A 19,036-nucleotide genomic window follows, 5' to 3' on the forward strand; every position below is an offset into this window, starting at 1 on the left:
CATTTGGGGATCAAATTAAATTGGACCTGAGACCTCGGCTCTAAAATGGAATCAAATTCTCTCTTTGGCATGGTGTGTGTATTGGACTGAGAATACAAACACAGACTGTCCCCATCTTCCTCCTTTGCATATAGATGTTGGTTGGTAATTTTAAAACGCAGCAAGGGGTAAAGCAAGTACTGCAGCTTGGGTTTTTAAAGTGAATGCAGGGCTTCTTTTGAATTCATCAAAGACTTCTTTTGTCCCTCTTCTGTCTAAGGAGTCTCTCAGTTTAGGTGCCGGGGCAGTAAGATCTGAATGATTCCAGAGCCATGTCTTCAGGGAGATCAAAATCCAGTTATTTTGGAAATGATATTAATATGAATTTGACCATCTAGCACGAGAAAGTATAAAAAGCTATAGAATTGACGAGTTCCGATCTGGGATTAGCAATGATGATGCGGTGGAGGTGACGTCGGAGCGGAGTTCTGAAAGGCGAGTTGTAGTTTCGTGCTTTCTCTCTTTAGGAGGACACCAGAGGTCACCTGCAGCAGGATCTTTCCTTTGGTTGTGCCGGACATTGTTCTGCACCCTTATGGCTCTGAACCTTCTGTGCATGACTATAGTCCAAGGCTAAAAGCGGTAATCACCTTTAGAAACTGCCAACAAACATGAATAACTGTTCTGGGGCCAACTTTTCTCAAGGAAGTAATAAATGTACTCTCGTGGCTGATGGCAACAGGAATGGAAGTCTCTTCCTCCCTCCCTCCCTGCCTTGTGACTTTGGACGTGAAACATAATATATCAATTCATTGCCTTTGCAAGTGTGGTTTCTTTACGATGGCGATAATCAGCGGACCAGTTGTAAGCTCTTACTCTGCGCTTGGTACCGTTTATTGCCACTTCTCTGAGTCACAAAAGTGCAGAAAAGATGAAGAACAGGGAATAGAAAGCATGCTAATAGCAACATAAAACAGCCTTGTTATTTGAAAATAGTCTCATTTACAGAAATGACTGGAATGGCCACAGGGGGGAAAAATTTTTTTTTAAGTCGTTTGCAAAGTTTAGAATTCAAATGGCTTTTCTAGTCACTTTGAGAATGCACACAGGCACACCCCCGGCCCACCCCAGCGCGGCCCTGAGGGCTCACCGTGGTAGACCAGCAGCCCTCAGTGCGGCTCAGCAGTATTCACGGTCCTGTTTCGGGGACCACAGAGGATTGCATTTCTTATAGCTCGCTGAGTTCAGGCATGGCCCCATGTCTTGTTTTTACCAGTTTAAAGTGAGCATCAGTGGCTTCATTTCTGAGCCAAGGCATCCGATCCCCAGTGATGAGTTACACAGTTCTCCCACCTCAGCATCATGGGAACTATTTCCATAAGGAGGTGTCTTGCCAAGCTGTCTGAAGGAGTCAGACAGGCCTGCGTCTGCCTTCCGCTCAGGTCATGATCCCAGAGTCCCAGGATCGAGCCCTCAGGCTCCCTGCTCAGCGGGGAGTCTGCTTCTCCCTCTGCTGCCTCCCCTGCTTGTGCTCTCTCTCTGTCTCTCGCTCTCAAATAAATAAATAAAGTCTTTAAAAAAATAAAAAAGAAAATTAAAAAAAAGAAAAAAACCTGGCAGGAGAACGTGGATGGAAGGAGGCAAATGTAAAAGCAAAACAGATAATTGGCTAACAGAGTCATCATTCTGTATAAAAACCAAGCAAGATTTCCGTGTACTATTAGATTAAACAAAAACAAACAAAAAGTTGTCCATTTCCTGGTTTTCTAAAAAACGTGGTTGCGGCCCAGCCGAGGTCAGTGTTGATCAGTCCTCTCCCTTCAGTGATGTCCAGTAAGGTTTTCATAATTTCATGTAGTCATTTGTTTCACTCGTACCCCTGCCTGTGGATAAACATACCAAGGTCCCCCATATTAGCATGTGGCCCTACAGTCCAGCATCGGGTTATCACAGGATGAAGTGAAGCTCTTAGAGGGCAGGAACCGTGACCATCTTGTTAATTCGTGGATCTCAGTGCCTAGTTTGATGTCTGGAAGGCAGGAAGCGGCTCAAGACATCTGTAAACAGACAGGTGAAGTTAAAGAACCCATGACTACAGACGAAAATAAGAAAATAAGGGCGCCTGGGTGGCTCAGTCAGTTAACCGTCTGCCTTCGGCTCCGGTCATGATCTCAGGGTCCTGGGATCGAGTCCCGCGTTGGGCTCCCTGCTTAGTGGGGAGCCTGCTTCTCCCTCTCCTTCTGCCTGCCACTCCCCCTGCTTATGCTCTCTGTGTCAAATAAATAAATAAAATCTTCTTTAAAAAAATAACAAAACACAGAAACAAGAGCGTGGTTTTACCAAAATGAAAGGAAGACTTGGTTTAGCGGATCACATGAAGGATTATCACCCAAGATCTGGTTGTACAACCTTCACCAAGTGACTTATCTGAGGTCTAAATCAAAATGAAAAACAATTCTTCCCTGGCAAAACAGATAATTGGCTAAGAGAGTCATCATTCTGTATAAAAACTCATTTCTTCTGTCAGAAACAGTTCCTCGATCTTTGGTTTTCATGGGCCTGACATACCTTAGGTTTTTCTGTTCTGCGCACGTTGTTTTAATATCAGTAAGAATCTCATTACCGTTCCTAATACATTCTTTTGGTGAAGGAAGAAATTTAAATTGGGGGGCTTTTGGAGAATTTTGACTGGGGATACGCTAGCATCTGGACTTGGGTTTTACAAGTGGAAACCAAAGCAGTGAGTGAGCCGTGGACACGCACTTCAAAGCCAGCTGCCGAAGGAACAAGAGGCTATTTGAGGAAGTGCATATTCCTCTTTGAAGTGTAATCACCCACCCCGCAAGTGGACTTTTAAGAAGCGTCCATCGCTTCAAAAAATAAATAGCCCCTTATTTGGCAAGGCTAATCTCAACGTATGTGTCATCAATTCCACAGTGAAGATAAAAGAAAAAAAGTCACCAGAGAGATTTTATCAAGTGCAGATGCATACCTATGTGGTGGATATTGTAATGATGTGAGCTCCACCGCACATAGACACACGCCTGCCTTGAGCGTCCACCTCTAAGAATCTACAATTTGCAATGAAGGTGGCTGCTTTCTTTTGTGTTATTAAGTCAGCTCTGGGCTCTTCGCTCAACTTCCTTTCCTTTCTGCAGTTAGTTAACACGTGTGTAGTTTTAGGGAGAGGTTGAATGAAGTGAATGCTTGATTCACTAGAATCACACAGGATGGAGTTATGGTCAGGGGCATGCATTTGTTACTAGCTGGTAAGTTCCTTGCAGGCAGAGTACACATTGGACTGGTTTTTTAAAAAAAACAAAAGCACCCCTTACAGCCTTTAGCTTCGCATTAAATAGGTGTCTGGTAAGTGCCTGTCAAGTAGGCGAAGTATATACTTGAGTCCTGTGATAAGGCCAGGTTTGTATGGTGCAAACTCGACAACAATAGGTTGCTGTCTGCTTTTTTATTTTAATTAAAGACTTTATTTTTTTTTTTAAGATTTTATTTATTTGAGAGAGAGAGAGAACACGAGCAGGGGGAGGGGCAGAGGGAGAAGCAGACTCCCCGCAAAGCAGGGACCCCGATGCAGGGCTTGATTCCAGGACACTTAACTGACTGAGCCACCCAGTCAACATTGAGAAGAAACTACAGAGATTTCCTGTATCCTTCCTGCCCCCACACGTGTGGTCTCCCCCAGTACCAACAAGCCCCCACCGGGGTGGTGCATTTGTCACAGCTGATGAACCGACATCGACACATCGTAATCACCCCAAATCCATAGTTTACATTAGGGCTCACTCTTGGTGTGGTACATTCTAGGGGTTCTGGCTGGCAGCTTTTTGATAACGGGAACTTAACTGATCTTGCTTTTAAGATGTACTGGGTTTGGTTTTAGCCTCCTAAAAACCTTTTTTTTCTAATTTTCTAATTTCAAAATAATCACAAATTTCCAGAAAAATCGCAGCTACAGCACAAAACTTCTTTTCTGTAAGTGCTGTCTTGACACCCCATTAACCCCAAATACTTTAGTGTGGATTTTTTTTCCTAGATCGTAGACATTCTCCCAAGGACCACAACACAGCCATCAAAATCAGGAAATTAATACACTACCACCCTCTAATCTTCAGGGTCTATACAAGATTCTCCAGTTGTTGTTTTTAGTAATCTCTACCCCCACCATGGGGCTCGAACTCACGACCCTAATATCAAGAGTGGCATGCTCTACCGACTAAGCCAGCCAGGCGCCCCTCCGGTTGTTTTCATAACATCTCCCCTTTACAGCACAAGGATCCAGTCCAGAATCTCATTTCTTCTGTCAGAAACAGGTCCTCGATCTTTGGTTTTCATGGGCCTGACATACCTTTGAAGCGTGCAGGACAGTTACTTTCTAGGGCATACCTCAGTTTGGATTTATGGGTTACTCTCCATGATTAGATTCAGGTTATGTATCTTTGGCAGGAAGAACAGAAGTGATGCTCCGTTCTCTCTGCATCCCGTTCGGTGGAGCAGGATTTCATGGTGCCCCCTTACAAGCGCTCTTCAGATCAACTGCTGAAGATGATGTTCACCAGGCTTCTTCACCTGCCAAGCTATTCTTTTTGCCCCTTTCTGATGAATTCAGGGTTTTGTAGGTGGTATTATCCCATTTGTCATCAAATTTTCATTTAATAATATGTAAGTGTTCCTAGTTTGCTATATTACTTGATGGGTTAAATCCACTTTTTTTTTAAAAAAAAAGATTTATTTGAGAGAGAGAATGAGAGAGAGAGCATGGGGGGGAGGGGCAGAGGGAGAAGCAGACTCCCCGCTGAGCAGGGAGCCTGATGCGGGACTCGATCCCGGGACTCCAGGAGCCCCTAAATCCACTTTTAAAATGATTTATCTTAACGTTCAAATTATCCTACATTTGGTCAGTAGGAATCCATGCAAGGTAGCTTCTGTGCTTTTTTTTACATCACTCCATCATTCCTTGACCACATCTTTTGTTTCCGGCACAAAGATACTGTATTTTGCTTGCCCTGACCCGGGAATTAGCCATTTCTTGAAGGAGCTCTGGTTCCATTTAGTGGAGATGCCAAGATCGGGACCCCAAGGATATCATTTCTGCTGGCAATGCTGCTTTGGTCAATGGACAGAGCTAGGGAATATATAGGCAGATACACGTGTTCGGACGTATGTTTGCATCTACACTTCTGTATCTGCCTACACAGAGAAGACTGGGGGCGCCTGGGGGGCTCAGTGAAGCGTCTGCCTTCGGCTCAGGTCATGATCTCAGGGTCCTGGGATCGAGCCCCACGCCGGGCTCCCTGCTCAGAGGGGAGCCTGCTTCTCCCCCTCCCCATGCCCCTCCCCCAGCTCATGCTCTCTCTCTCAAAAAAAATAAAATAAAATTTAAGAAATATAGAGAGAAAACTGTGGGTTTGTACCAATTTTTGCATTTCACTCCCACAGGATTATTCTAGTTTTCTCTAGTATTTGTAATTCATACGTCCCTTCTCTGGTAGCAAGAAACATGGTAGTAGGGACTGAATTGTGTCCCCTCCCTCTCCCCTCACCCCGACCAAATTCATATGTTGAAGCCCTAACCCCCAGTGTGACGGTATTTGGAGATGGGGCCTTTGGGAAGTAATTAGATTTAGATGAGGTCATGATAATGGTACCTTCGTGATAGATTTGGTGCCGTTACAAGAAGAGAAAGAGACGGCAGAGCTGTCTGCCATGTGAGGACAAAGCAAAAAGGCAGGTGTACATGAGCTACAAAGAGCCCACGACCTCAGAATCCAGCCTCCAGAAGGGTGAGATAATACAGTTCTGCTGGTTAAGCCACTCGGTCTTACAGTACTCGGTTATGGCAGCCCAAGCAGATTAATATACATGGTTCCCATTACTCTTAACATATTTATTTATTTGATCACTGTCCCTCCCCGGGGCCTCCGACCCTCCACGCTGCGCTACCTCTTCATGGGGATGCCCTCCTCAACCTCCTTGGGCTCTGATTTCCCATTCTGGGCCATCATGTCCACCTCATTTCCCCCTCTGTTAACTTCTACTATGGCTTTGGGGCTGACCTCGTCAGGAAGAGAAGGAAATAGATTTTGCTTAGTTCCCTAAAATATCATGTGATCATTCGGGGAAATGAGTTTAACCAAGCAAAAGTCTAAAAAAGTTCATTATAATAATAAATTTGAAGCTAGAAGGAAACTTAAAGATCATCTACAAACATCTTATTTTATTTCGTTAACGATTTGATTCCTAAGGATCATTTTTCTTGCTTTATTTTTTAAAATTTATATATTTTTTAAAGATTTTATTTATTCATTTGACAGTCAGAGAGAGAGAGAGAGCGCACAAGCAGGGGGAGGAGCAGAGGGAGAGGGAGAAGCAAGCTCTTCACCGAGAAAGGAGCCCGATGCGGGGCTCGATCCCAGAACCCTGGGATCATGACCTGAGCCAAAGGCAGATGCCCAACTGAATGAACCACCCAGGCGCCCCCAAAATTTGTCTTACTTTAAAGAGAAATTGAGTCTCATTAAAAATATTGTGCATGAACTGAGCTGCGATTATAAAGAAACTTCTGGAGTTAGAACCACTGTTTTATAGAAGCTACTTCATATTTATAGAAGCTCCGTTTGTTCACCCCATTCAATGTACTTCTGCCCGTCCTTTGTGTTTCTGGCAGAGGGACTTAGAGGAGCAGATGAGCTGGACTATAGCTGAAAAATCTGTCTTGTGAAGAAGCTAACATGGGAAGGTGCAGTGACTTTATTCTTCCAACTAATATTGAACTAAGAGAAACTAATTTTATTATTGTCTTCCCACCATCACCACCACCACACACACACACACACACACACACACACACACACCAGGACATGTGGTTTCACAAGCATAAATGCATTTACAGAGACAATGTTACTACAGTTAAGACCACACAGGAAAGTGTAGGCAACATTCAGTGTCTTGCTGGGGAATTATGTAGGGTTCAGTCTGTAGGAAAGACGACTGACAAGGATGTGCATCTATGTCTATTGGGCCATATGAAGTCTTTTGGATGATGCATTTCAGATAGGATTGAGGTCAACTTCAAATAATAGAAAACCCAACCAAAGTGGCTTAAAGGAACAGGGATGGATTTATGGGGTTTTTTTTTTCTTTTATTTAAATGTTTAAATTCTCGTTAGTTGACATAACAGTTCAGTGTCAGTTTCAGAAATAGAGTTCAGTGGTTCATCATTTACATGTAACACCCTGTTCTAATCATAACAAGTGCCCTCCTTAATGCCCATCACCCATCTATCCCCCACCCACCTCCCTCCATCAACCCTCAATTATTGTTCTCTATAGTTAAGAGTCTCTTATGATTTGTTTCCCTCTCTCTCTTCCCCCCGGAATGTTCATCTGCTTTGTTTCTTAAATTCCACATATGAGTGAAGTCATATGGTATTTGTCTTTATCCATCTGACTTATTTCGCTTAGCATAATACTCTCTAGTTCCATCCACATCGTTACAAATGGCAAGATTTCATTCTTTTTGATGGCTGAGTAATATTCCAATGTATATATATACCACATCTTCTTTATCCATTCATCAGTTGATGGACATTTGGGCTCTTTCCATAGTTTGGCTATTGTTGATAATGCTCCTATAAGCTTCAGACATACACAGCTTTGAGTGTGTATTTTTGTATCCTTTGGGTAAATATCCAGTAGTACAATTGCTGGATCATAGAGTAGTTCTATTTTTAGCTTTTTAAGGAACCTCCATACTGTTTTCCAGAGTGGCTGCACCAGCTTGCATTCCCACCAACAGTGTAGGAGGGATCCCCTTTCTCCACATCCTCACCAGCATCTGTCGTTTCCTGACTTGTTAATTTTAGCCATTCTGACTGGTGTGAGGTGGTATCTCATCGTGGTTTTGATTTGTATTTCAAACAAGGATGGATTTATCTTACTAGAAGTCTGAAGGTTAGTGGTTGCTGGCAGGGGCTCAGTAGCTCAGAAGTGTAAGGCTACTGTCTGTGGGATTCTCTTGGCCTTTCCATCATGGCTCCAAGATGGCAGCTCTAATTCCAGGCACCACATATGCATGTAAGACGGGAAAAAAGGAAAACAGAAGTTTATCCAGAGCCTTGCTCCATCACTACCCCCAGCAGATATTCATCCACTGAACATTAGCCTGCATTTTCACATCATCACTTCTACCTACAAAGAAAGCTGGAAAAGTGAGTAGTTAACTTTCCCAGCTTTTATAGTGGAGACAAGAAGGGAAAAAGTGATTAGGAATGGGTGTCGGGTCTATTGATCTATTTGTCTGACACAAGAAGGCTGATCCATTATTTTCCATTTATCATTTGGGAAATGCAAGAAGTTTCAGTTGGACATAGGAAAAACATTTTTGACTCTCTGGTTAAAAGGCTAGTAAGGCAGACAGCGATGCCTCTATCCTTGGAGATCTTCACGTTGAGAAATCACTATTGTGTGTCTTAGAAGATTTAGACATTCAGTTGTGCCTAAAGCCTGGAAACTGGACCAGATGATTTCATTAGGGCTAGATTATTTGACTCACTGTTTCCAAGCTACACATTCCCTACTTCTCAAAGCACTGTGAAATACCCCTCATCATCAATTCCCCGCCCCCCCCCATCTACTTCACTGGAAAATTTCCAACAGCACTTTGCTATTATAGCTTCTAAGGCTAATGCTGTTTCTCTTAATCAAAACTAGTTTCAGATATGCCAAGAAAAAAAAAGAATTTGATAAATGAGGTATAAGTGAAAAGATCAGAACATCAAGATTTATTTAATATACTGAAATGCATTTGGATAAAACTAAAAATTGGTCTAAGATCCTATTAGGTAGATGTGAAGCAATTACTTTAATTTTATAGTAAAGTCACAAAACTTCCCCAGACATAATATTATCCAAGATTATGTGTTATGCTTACTTTTTAAGTAAACACATTTGTAAATCACTTGGCAAATGTGTCGAGAGCCCATGGTTTATTTCTGCTTCACATTACACTGTAGTCTTGGCTACACCAGGTTCCCTAATGGCAACAACTAACCTTTTCCAGACAACTCTTCATGCCCCGGAGCAGAGAAGACAATGCCCCATTGTGAACTTACACAAGATTTGCAAATATGGTGCAATTTTGATGTACCAGTGGCCTGAACTTCACAAACCCACCAAAGATTCCAGCTAGCCTCTACTTGTCAGCCGGAAAGCACGAGGAAGACTAGGGTAAAGTCCCCCTTTCTTAACTGTGTTTAAAGACCACCTAAAAGCCACTTTCTTCCTCTCTTGTCTTTTAAACGGCCAGAATGAAAATTGGGATTGGTTTCACAATAATCCAAAAAATCATCTCTTTCATACACATTGATTTGGATTACATTGCTGGATTAGTTTAGGGAAACACTGGCCTCTAAGTCTTCCACAAGTTTGGCTAGCTGAAAGCTCCTTTCCCCCACATACCAGGCTCCATGCGAGGTGCAACATACGTTACCTCAACTTCATTTCATCTGCTCAGCAGATTTTTATGGAGCACCTACTCTGCTCACCTAGTGTTGCCTTCCTGTTATCGACTGGCCTTGTAAGAAGGGCCATCATTGGAAATGCATGACGTCTTTTTCTTCGAGACTACAATTCATGAACATTTACAGTTCCTCTGCCCAAAGAGTTCATGCTCATGGGAATTAAAAGGAGGTTCCCGCCTCTGTTGAACCTGGCACAAAAGTCCACTCCTTTTCTTTCCAAACTGCTCGTCTTCAGAATTTGATTTCAGAAGGCTTTCGCTCGAAGGCATGCCAACTCATGCTTCCACGAGTCGACCTGACAGGCCAGCCTCGGATTGGGAGTTATGTGGGTCCTGATTTGGAATATCCTCAGAGGAGCGGGGAAAGAACCCCGAATCTGCCATCAGGAGCCCCCAAGTTTCTGATCTGCTTGCTCCCCATCTGGATAATTTTCTGTTGTTTCAAATTCTGTATGTTTCAACTTCAGGGTTGTAAGAAACAAGTGAGGTGACATTCAGCAGGGCGCCTTGAAAATTTGGAGAAGTCATCTATCCAGAAGGATCACCCTCCTTGTTCACCCCCAGAAGGGACTGAAAACCAGGGGCAGCCTGACACAACACTTCAGCTCAACATTACACAGCTTCTAACAAAATATCACTTAATTAGGAGGCTCCGAAGAGGGTCATGAGATCACACGCTCTCACAGCCCGTTGCGTCCTGGTGTCTGGGGAAGGAGAGTCTGAACAGGAAGAGCCTTCCAACTTCTTGGACGCATGAATGCAGCAGTTCAAGGGTGGATCCATCCTGCCCCAAAGGTCTTCTCACCCCCCGCCTGGTGGCGTAGCAGAGAACTAGTGGGGTCTTGATCACAGCCTGAGTGGAAAGTTCACAGCGTGTCAGAGGAAAGCAGAAGGCATGTGGCTATTTCCATGTGGTTCGTGAACCCTGAATCACCTCTGCGTGGCCGTGGGCAAGACTCACAGAGGCAGGTGTGAAGGGTCCTGAGGCCTAAAGAGGCAGGCACGGAGGCAAGAGGACCTGCACGGTTTTGTTGGCCCAGAGCCCTCTGCGGAAGTGGTAAGAGGGCCACGTCTCCAACCCAGAGGCAGGGCCCGTCTCCCGGCCCATTCCTTCCCCTCCCCCAAGCACCTCCCCAGCGGGGGGCCTTGTGTGTTCCTATCCTCTATCAGCCCACCCCACGGCTCCAGCCAGCATCTTTGTCTCCAGGATTTACGCTGCCCTTTCCAGCTTTCTTGTAACTCGTCCTCGGGGAGGTCAGCCCTGGGTCAGAAGTACATACAGTGCCTTCTAGAGAAAGCTTTAGGGAGACAAGGCCATGGAATGCCCAGGAGGGGGCAAGAGCAGCTAGACTCCTGCTCCGGTGCCCAGGGCCTCAGTTTCCACATCCGCAAAAGCAGGAATTAGCTCTGCTTGTTTGTTCCATGCAAATCAAACGAGACGTCTGTGGAAATGTTCGAAAACACCTGACAAATATCAAGCAGCCCCATTTTCCCTGCAATGACCCTATGATGAATGCAGTCATGTAGCCAGTGATTACTGAGGATCTATGATGGACCACACCGGGCTGGGCCCTGGAGATAGGACAATAAATGTGGCGTGTCCCCGGGCTCAGGGGATTGACCTGGGGGTGGGGTACAGCAGGGCGATGGGCAGTTAAAATATACTCTGCTGAACCTCATAACTGAACATAAGAGCGGTGCCCAGCTCACATGGAAGGGGCTTTGCAGGGCAAGGGGTAACCCAGGAGCTAAATCTGGAAGGATGATCGGAGCGTCTGCTAGGAAAACAAGGGGGTAGAGGTCCTTCCAGGTGGAAAAGCAGCATGCACGAAGGCGAGAAAAATGACAGCTTGGGGAAGTCAGAGTATGGCAAGTATTTCAAGGGAGCTGGGGCCGAAGGTGAGGGAGAGTGACCCTGGGGCATCAGGATGGGGGGGTCCTCCCTGGGTAGCATGCTGCGTGCTCACGACGTGCCGGGCACTTTTCTAGTACATCATATGTATTCACTCTCTCATCCTCCCGCCCCCTCCATGAGGCCCGTCCTGATTACCCATTGCTTAGGGAAGAAGGTGAGGCCCAGAGAAGTTAAATAACTTGCCCAAGGTCATACAACTAGAGTGTCTGCCAAGGAGTTGGGTTTTGTCCTAAGACCACTGAGAAGAGACTGAGATTTTAAGCATGTTTTGGGGCCGGTTCAGATTTACTTCTATTTATTCTAGGGTCTGTTTCCAAGTCTTTTAGATAGTTTCTTGACAGCCTGCCTGCCTGGTAAAGTACGTGTCACTTTCTCTTGTGGAAATGTGTGTGTTTGCTTAAATACTTAATGCTTATCTCCTGGACTTATCAATAATGTAATGCAGTAATTGAAATCTTCTGGGAGGGGGTAGATTACAAATGGAAATTTACACTTAAAGGTCGATTATACTTAATGATCAATTAGCTTGGCTAATTTTGCTCTTCCTCCTTTCCTTCACAATCTTTTGTGGGGGATAAAGAGAATCAGTGGACTTCAAAAATACAGAAACTTGTAAATAAGGCACAATATATACAAAAAACTTCAAACTGTTCAGATTTTTTTTTTTTTAAAGTAATGTCACTTCTAGGAATGTATCCTAAGCAGATAACCCGGCATACTAAGTCGCACATATAAGAATAGTGTTATTTCAGTAACAGGCATGAAGTCCACCTTAGCACTCTTTTTTTTTTTTTTAATTCTATGTCCAACGTGGCACTCGAACTCACGACCCCAAGATAGAGAATTGCAGGTTCTACTGACTGAGCCAGCCACAGGCCCCAGGCATGAAGCCCACCTGATGCCCGGGTACCACATATTCTCTCTAAACAAATTAAGTCTGGTTTATCACCACCAGCCAGGACTGGTGGGACGCTCAGTCATTTTTCTGAGTTCTGGTTTCTTCTACTGTCCTTTGGGATGGTGGAGAATCCTTGGGTTTAGGTAGTACAGGAATTTAGGAAAAGGTATAGTACCTGGGAGTTTACTATCTAGGCTTCCATGGACCTCACAACCCTCTGGACCTAACTTACCCACAGGAATTCAGAATAGTCCCCAGGTTTCCTCAAAGGCCCCCATCCAAAGCTCTGGCACCTCCAGGATGCCCCCACCAGCCTCCTGAGGACTCCTTCCCTCCTGAGGAATCCACCCCTCCTTGTTCCCAGTCTCAGAATAGTCCACCCTTCTGCTTCCGGTCTGGCCCTTCTCCCTCTGGACTCTCTGAGTTCAAAACCTTCAACCCTTTTCCCTCTAGGACTCCTAGGTTCATTGGACTTCAGTTGACTTTCCTTCCTGAACACATACTTTTGCAAGCAAAGACCTATTAACTTGCTCCTGGGATAAAGGAAAGGCCAGATGGCCCCACCTCAAAGCCCTACGTGGGTCCTTGGGAAGAGAAAGGAAGACCTCTATTGCTTTATAATGAACCACAGCCTAGAAAACAGGCCTAGTTTATGCCCAATGCATTCTACCACATTAAAACTTTAATGTCATCCAATTACATCTACACTACTAAAAATCTGGAAAAGCTTAAGTGTCCCACTGAAAGAATTGTATGTTGGAATAATACACAGGGCTCTGTTTTTAAAAACCGTTACAGTGATTTGGAAAAATACTCTTGATACGCTCATTTTAAAAAAGTAGGTTACAGAGCAGGTTTTGCAACTTACGTCCAATCATTAGACTTTATTTCCACACACGCACACAGGGCTTATCTCGAGAGTAGTGGGATTATAGTTGAGGTTTATTTTCCTTTCTATGCTTCTGTGCATTTCTCCAATTCCTTTCATCTATGTGTGTTATTTTTCTAATGGCACTGCACAGTACAATGGTTTTGGGGGGAGCACTGGCCCTTTTTCTGGAGTAGTTAATTCAAGTGAGGCAGTGAGCCATCTTGACTTACTGGCTGGGAATAAGACGTTAACTTGCCAAGGGCAGAACAATGTGAAAAGCAAAATACAAAATACAGAAGAAGTAGGACAAAAAATGAGTAACTGTACTGTAGTATTTTTTTTTAAGTTGTTTTAAGTGTCTCCTTTAGAGACGTGACACAAATATCTTTTTTACTTTGGCCAACATCAGCTCTTGGGTGATGTGCAACTTTCAGAAAGAGGCCTGATGTCCGAATACCTGTGTTTGATGGTGGGTCTTTTCGTCACCGTGTGACTGGAAACAAGTCAACCATCTCTTTAGACTTTCGTTTCTTCATCTTTCATTTTTACTGTTACTCAACAATTACTTTTGTTTCTTTAAGTAGGTCCACTGTGGAGCCCAACATGGGGCTTGAACTCGTGACCCCGAGATCAAGACCTGAGCTGAGATCAAGAGTCGGGTACACAACAAGCTGAGCCTCCCAGGCGTCCCTCAACAAATCCATCTCTAGCACCTGCTACCTGTCAGCCACTCTTCTACGTGTTTCTGCAAATATTAACAAGGTCATCCTCATTCCTACCTTCTGAGGAGGGAGGGCACTGCGATCCCTACTTCATGTATGAGGACACCGAGAAATAAAGAGAGGTTTGAAACTCATCAGAGGTCACACAGATCGTAAGCTACAAAAACCAGGATTCAAATCCTCGCTTTGTGGCTGCAGACTCCATTAGCTCCTCTGTTTTTGCCTCGCTGGACTCATGTCGGCCGTCATTTACTTCACGTGAAACCCCTGCCCGGTCCCAGGCACACCCCCTCTCCCTGCTCCCTAAGTCTCTTCCTCTCTGGAAAACCAGCTGAGAAAGCGATCTTATTCACGCCAGGTTTTATTTTATGAAACACTACTCTCCTTCCATCGCATATTAATGTCTTAACTTCTAAGTCACCTCTTCGGTATTGAATATGGAATTCAGTGCAGTGAAACAGAGATCACGTCTTTAGCTCAATGAAATGGCCCCCTCGAGTTCATGTCCTTCGGTGTGGCAATCCTAGGGGTCGCCTGTCTAATTTCAGCTGATTGCTGGCTTTCAGAGTAGATCAAGTAAAAAACAAAAACAAAACAAAAAAACACAGTTTGCCTCTTTGATAGCCAGGAGAGAGAGAGAAAGAACTAGTTTTTTCGTAGAACATACCAAATGCAAAGCAGAACTTTCATACTTTTTAGAATTGACTACGTTTAAAAATTTTTTTTTGGCTTAAAAACGTCACCTGAAGAATGGGCTGGCTAGACTTTAGTGAGTAACAGCTTCTTCCCTTTGCAGTAAGAGTAAAGATTTATTTGCCCACCATTGCAACAAGCCCTGGTGGTGCAGGGCTGTCTGTGTGGGAGTTCAGACTCCAGGGTCTGGATCACCAGAGCATGCTGTAGGCCTGAGGTAAAGCAGGCTCTGGGTGGACCTGTCCCCTTGACCCACTGACTTCTTGTGCCCTGGGGAAGGCTGGGACAGGGAAGGACAGTGGAGGGGCAGAGCTGGGCCCTCTGAATGCAGCTCTCAAAAATATGGGCCCAGGGTAGCAGCCCCTCCTGCTGGGTCTAAAGGCTGGAGTTCTCTGGTGTATCCTCAGTCATCTGCTCTGTTTTGTGGGATGGGAAGGATTAGGAAATGATGTGGTAGAAAATTAATCTTCCGTGATGCTACCTTTGAGCTTCCGACAGCTTAAGCCTTTATTGAGTTCTATTGGTTGATTCTGTATCACACTGAGCTAAAAGCTGGATGCATTTTTAGACCTTAAAAAAGAGAACTTTAATGGAAAGTCCCTCAACATAAGCAAATTTGGACTTAGGAAGAGAAGGCACTCTGCTAGGATCTATTTTTTTTCATCAGGCTTTTTTTTTTTTTTTTTTTGAAGTAGGCTCCACGCCCAATGTGGGGCTTGAACTCGTGACCCTGAAATCAGGAGTCACATGCCCTCCCTACTGAGCCAGCCAGGCACCCCTGCTGGGGTCTATTAAATAGCCCTGACGGAAGGAGGGCCAGTTGAATTCTAGGATGATGCCACCTTCTGTTGATGTGATGATGACAAGGACACTGATGTATGGCAAGTACCAAACAGGTGCCAGGCCCTGTGCTAAATACATTAACTAGATCTAACAAAATATCATATATATAGTTTATATATAGAAATGTAATTTGTAATTATACATAATATACGTTATATATTTACATATATTCATTAAATAGATAATATATAATAATACAGTATATATTTATAATATATTATTATCTTAATTATAAATATATAATATAATAAAAGTATATTATATATATTTAATGCTTAGCAAACTTTTGAAGACGTGAAGCTCAGAATGCTTCCATAACTTGGCCTGGAGTAACGCTGCTACTTGAGTCACAGGACAGATTACAATCCATGTGTGTCTTACTACAGAGCCCCTTGTGCAGTCCATTATAACCAATTAGTACTTGATAAAAATAGGCACATTGGTGGAATTCCAACCAAAAACAGACCCAGCCTTCGCTACTGAATGGCATCTTTAATACCTACCGAAAAATGGCCCAAGGGAGAAGCCACCTAGAAAGTGACTGCCATGTGTAGGTGGGACCAAAGCCTGGGGAAGAAAGCATTGAGAATCCGTGCACCCCCATCCAGGGACCAGGGCCAAGGACATAACTTGAGGCCTCATACAGCTACTGAAAGGAAGTGCTATGGACCAGAACTAGTGACCGGACATTTGGCAGATTTTGGAAGCATAAAGACTGTTGTCTTCATTCCTGGGAGCTATACCAACGCAAATCTTAGAGAAGCTTGGTCTAGGGTTCAGTTAAGAGAAGAATGGATAAATCTCATCCACAAGACTGGATCCAAGAGATGACGTCGTGAAGAGGTCTTGAGAGGGCAATCCTTCACTCATTTTTATTTTTTTTTTTAAAGATTTTTTAATTTATTTGACAGAGAGAGACACAGGGAGAGAGGGAACACAAGCAGGGGGAGTGGGAGAGGGAGAAGCAGGCTTCCCGCTGAGCAGGGAGCCCTATGCGGGGCTCAATCCCAGGACCCTGGGATCATGACCTGAGCCGAAGGCAGACGCTTAATGACTGAGACCACCCAGGCGCCCCCACTCATTTTTATTAAGACCAAGAGAAACTAATCCTTTTAAGAGTTCTTGTGATTCTTTGACTCCTTATTTTTGCTTTCCCTAACGATTTCCCTGAAGTTGCATGCAGTAGCATGATTTGAAAAATGAAGAGATTTGTTCCCTTGTTCTGAGAGAAAAAAAATTAGGAGCTGGGGGGAAAGTGGAAGAGAGAAAGCTGACTGGGAAAGTAGGGCAGGAAAGGGAGAGGCAGAGAGGAACCCACACAGAAGAGTTGGTGATTGTTCAAGAGGCACGGGTCAGCATTCACAGGCCTGCAGGAGAGACAAAGGAAAGCTGGTCCCAGAACAGAGATAGACATTGGGAGTGAAGGATACTGATGCTGAGTTACCAGTGTTCCTTGGGTGCAGTGGGTGAAGGCTCACTGGCAGTGGAGACCGAGACTGGGAAAAGCCCACTCCCCTCCACCATAAATGTGGGCTTGTACATCCCAAGTGAAAACACAGGATGAAACCACTCATCATGTTAAAGAAATAGCTACTGCCTCATAAGAAATAACAGTACATTGTCCTTCAAAATTCTTTGATGAATCGTATATAAATTTTTTTTAAAGATTTTATCTTTAAGGGGCGCCTGGGTGGCTCAGGCGATTAAGTGTCTGCCTTTGGCTCAGGTCATGATCCCAGGGTCCTGGGATGGAGCCCCTCAATGGGCTCCCTGCTGGGTGGGGAGCCTGCTTCTCCCTTTCCCCCTTTCCCTCTGCCTGCCACTCCCCCTGCTTGTGCTCTCTCTCTCATATAAATAAATAAAATCTTTTAAAAAATTAAAAAGTCATCTCCATACCCAAAGTGGGGCTCAAACCCACAACCCTGAGATCAAGAGTCACACGCTCAACGGACTGAGCCAGCCAGGCGCCCCTATTTCTTCATCATGTATAAATTTTACTTAAAGGAAAGCTCTACAAACAAATATTGAATTCTAGTTAAGTACTTCAGCAGGCATATCCTTAGGGGTCAAGAATATTGATGTCTGCAACTTCCTTTGAGATGCGTCAAAACAATAAGATGGATTGATGGATGAACAGGGAGATGGGTAGCTGGATATATATGTGACCAAGCAAGTACAGTAAAGTATTATTTATAGAGTCTTAGTATATGGGTACTTACACATTTTCAGTTTTTCTGGATGTTTGCAAATTTTCATAATAAAATGTTAGAAAGATTCTCTTTCTAGAGAGAAGAGGCTCTCTAAAAAGATAGTACACAGAAGATTTTCAACTTTTTTTTGATGGTGCCATTTAAAAGAAAGCCTCACTGAATACCTGTGTATACCTGTTTCTTTTGTCCCACCAGCATTTTTCTCCTTGAGAGCCCTAGGATAGCACAAATATTGGTATTTGGTAAAAGCACATTTAATTACTACACACTGAAAACTTAGGGGGAAATACACTGTGCCATTGTTCTCGGAACCGATTATTTAGAGAAATCCCATACCAACTATGAATACTCCATTTGATTATATGTGAAATGCATCTATTCACTACGTATTTGTTAACTAGTTAAGAAATATGAAGTAGAGATTAATATATATTGCCCCTGAACAGTTTTTTGTTTCATTTTGCTCTAAACCAGATGGTAAAAATGAGTTGAAATCTAAAATGCAGTAATGTCCAGAAAAGACCCATTACTAAGTGATAAAATTTATACATTCTTTTTTTTATTAGTGGGATATAGTTGGTTTTTTTTTAAATTAAGGTAAAATTGGTATATAATAACATTATATAAGTTTCAGGTATACAACATTATAATTTGGCATCTGTGTGAACTACAAAGTGATCACCACCAGAAGCCTAATTCCCATCCATCACCAATAACCGATTCCCCACACCCATTTTGCCCACGCCCCCATGCCCCCTTCCCCTCTAGTAACCATTGATCTGTTCTCTGTATCTACGATCCACATTCTGTCTTCAAGCACAAGGCATTTCGGTGGATTCCAGGAGTGTGCTTGTGGGTGTTTAATTTTTAAATCACCCCTCCTAACTGCAGTTGATGCTCTGCAGTGATTGGAAGTTAGGAGCAAGGAGGGAGGGGCTAGCTTTGTACCTGTCTTTCTCATGCCCACCAGAAAAAAAAGAAATAGAACACTACAAAATAGTGTTAAGCCATGATTGTCTGAGATTCACACAAATTAACCCCTAATAGTATGCTTCCACAGTTGATTATTTTTCAAGTTACCTGCAATTGTAGTTATTCTTGTAGTACTTTTTTAACCTATGTTACGCTTATCTAGAGCATTCTAAGTAAGATATATCCATAGTGAATAAGTTGCCAATAGGAGATTGAAAGTTATCGAATGAAATTATTTTTTTTTACATTCTGTATAAATATATTTACATTCAATTATTTAAATAGCGTTTGAAAGAAAATTTAATTTCAGGGAAAGACTGGAGTTGAAGGTTTTTAAGTTAGTGAGCAGCTCTACTGGACTCTACCTGTTTCTTGTGGCAAAACAATGACATTTCAAT

General features: G+C 43.5%; 1 long non-coding RNA gene across 1 annotated transcript in view; it reads right to left on the reverse strand.

Annotated features, from left to right (window-relative positions):
- Positions 1–1,536: 1,536 nt before the first annotated feature.
- Positions 1,537–19,036, reverse strand: part of LOC116644818 — a 44,399-nt gene continuing 26,899 nt past the window's right edge. Inside the window, exon 7 of the long non-coding RNA XR_004301837.1 lies at positions 1,537–2,036. This is a non-coding gene — a long non-coding RNA (uncharacterized LOC116644818). The remainder of the gene's footprint in view (positions 2,037–19,036) is intronic.

The sequence above is a fragment of the Phoca vitulina genome, unplaced genomic scaffold (genome assembly GCF_004348235.1).
Source record: "Phoca vitulina isolate PV1807 unplaced genomic scaffold, GSC_HSeal_1.0 scaffold31, whole genome shotgun sequence".
NCBI classification, from domain to species: Eukaryota; Metazoa; Chordata; class Mammalia; order Carnivora; family Phocidae; genus Phoca; species Phoca vitulina.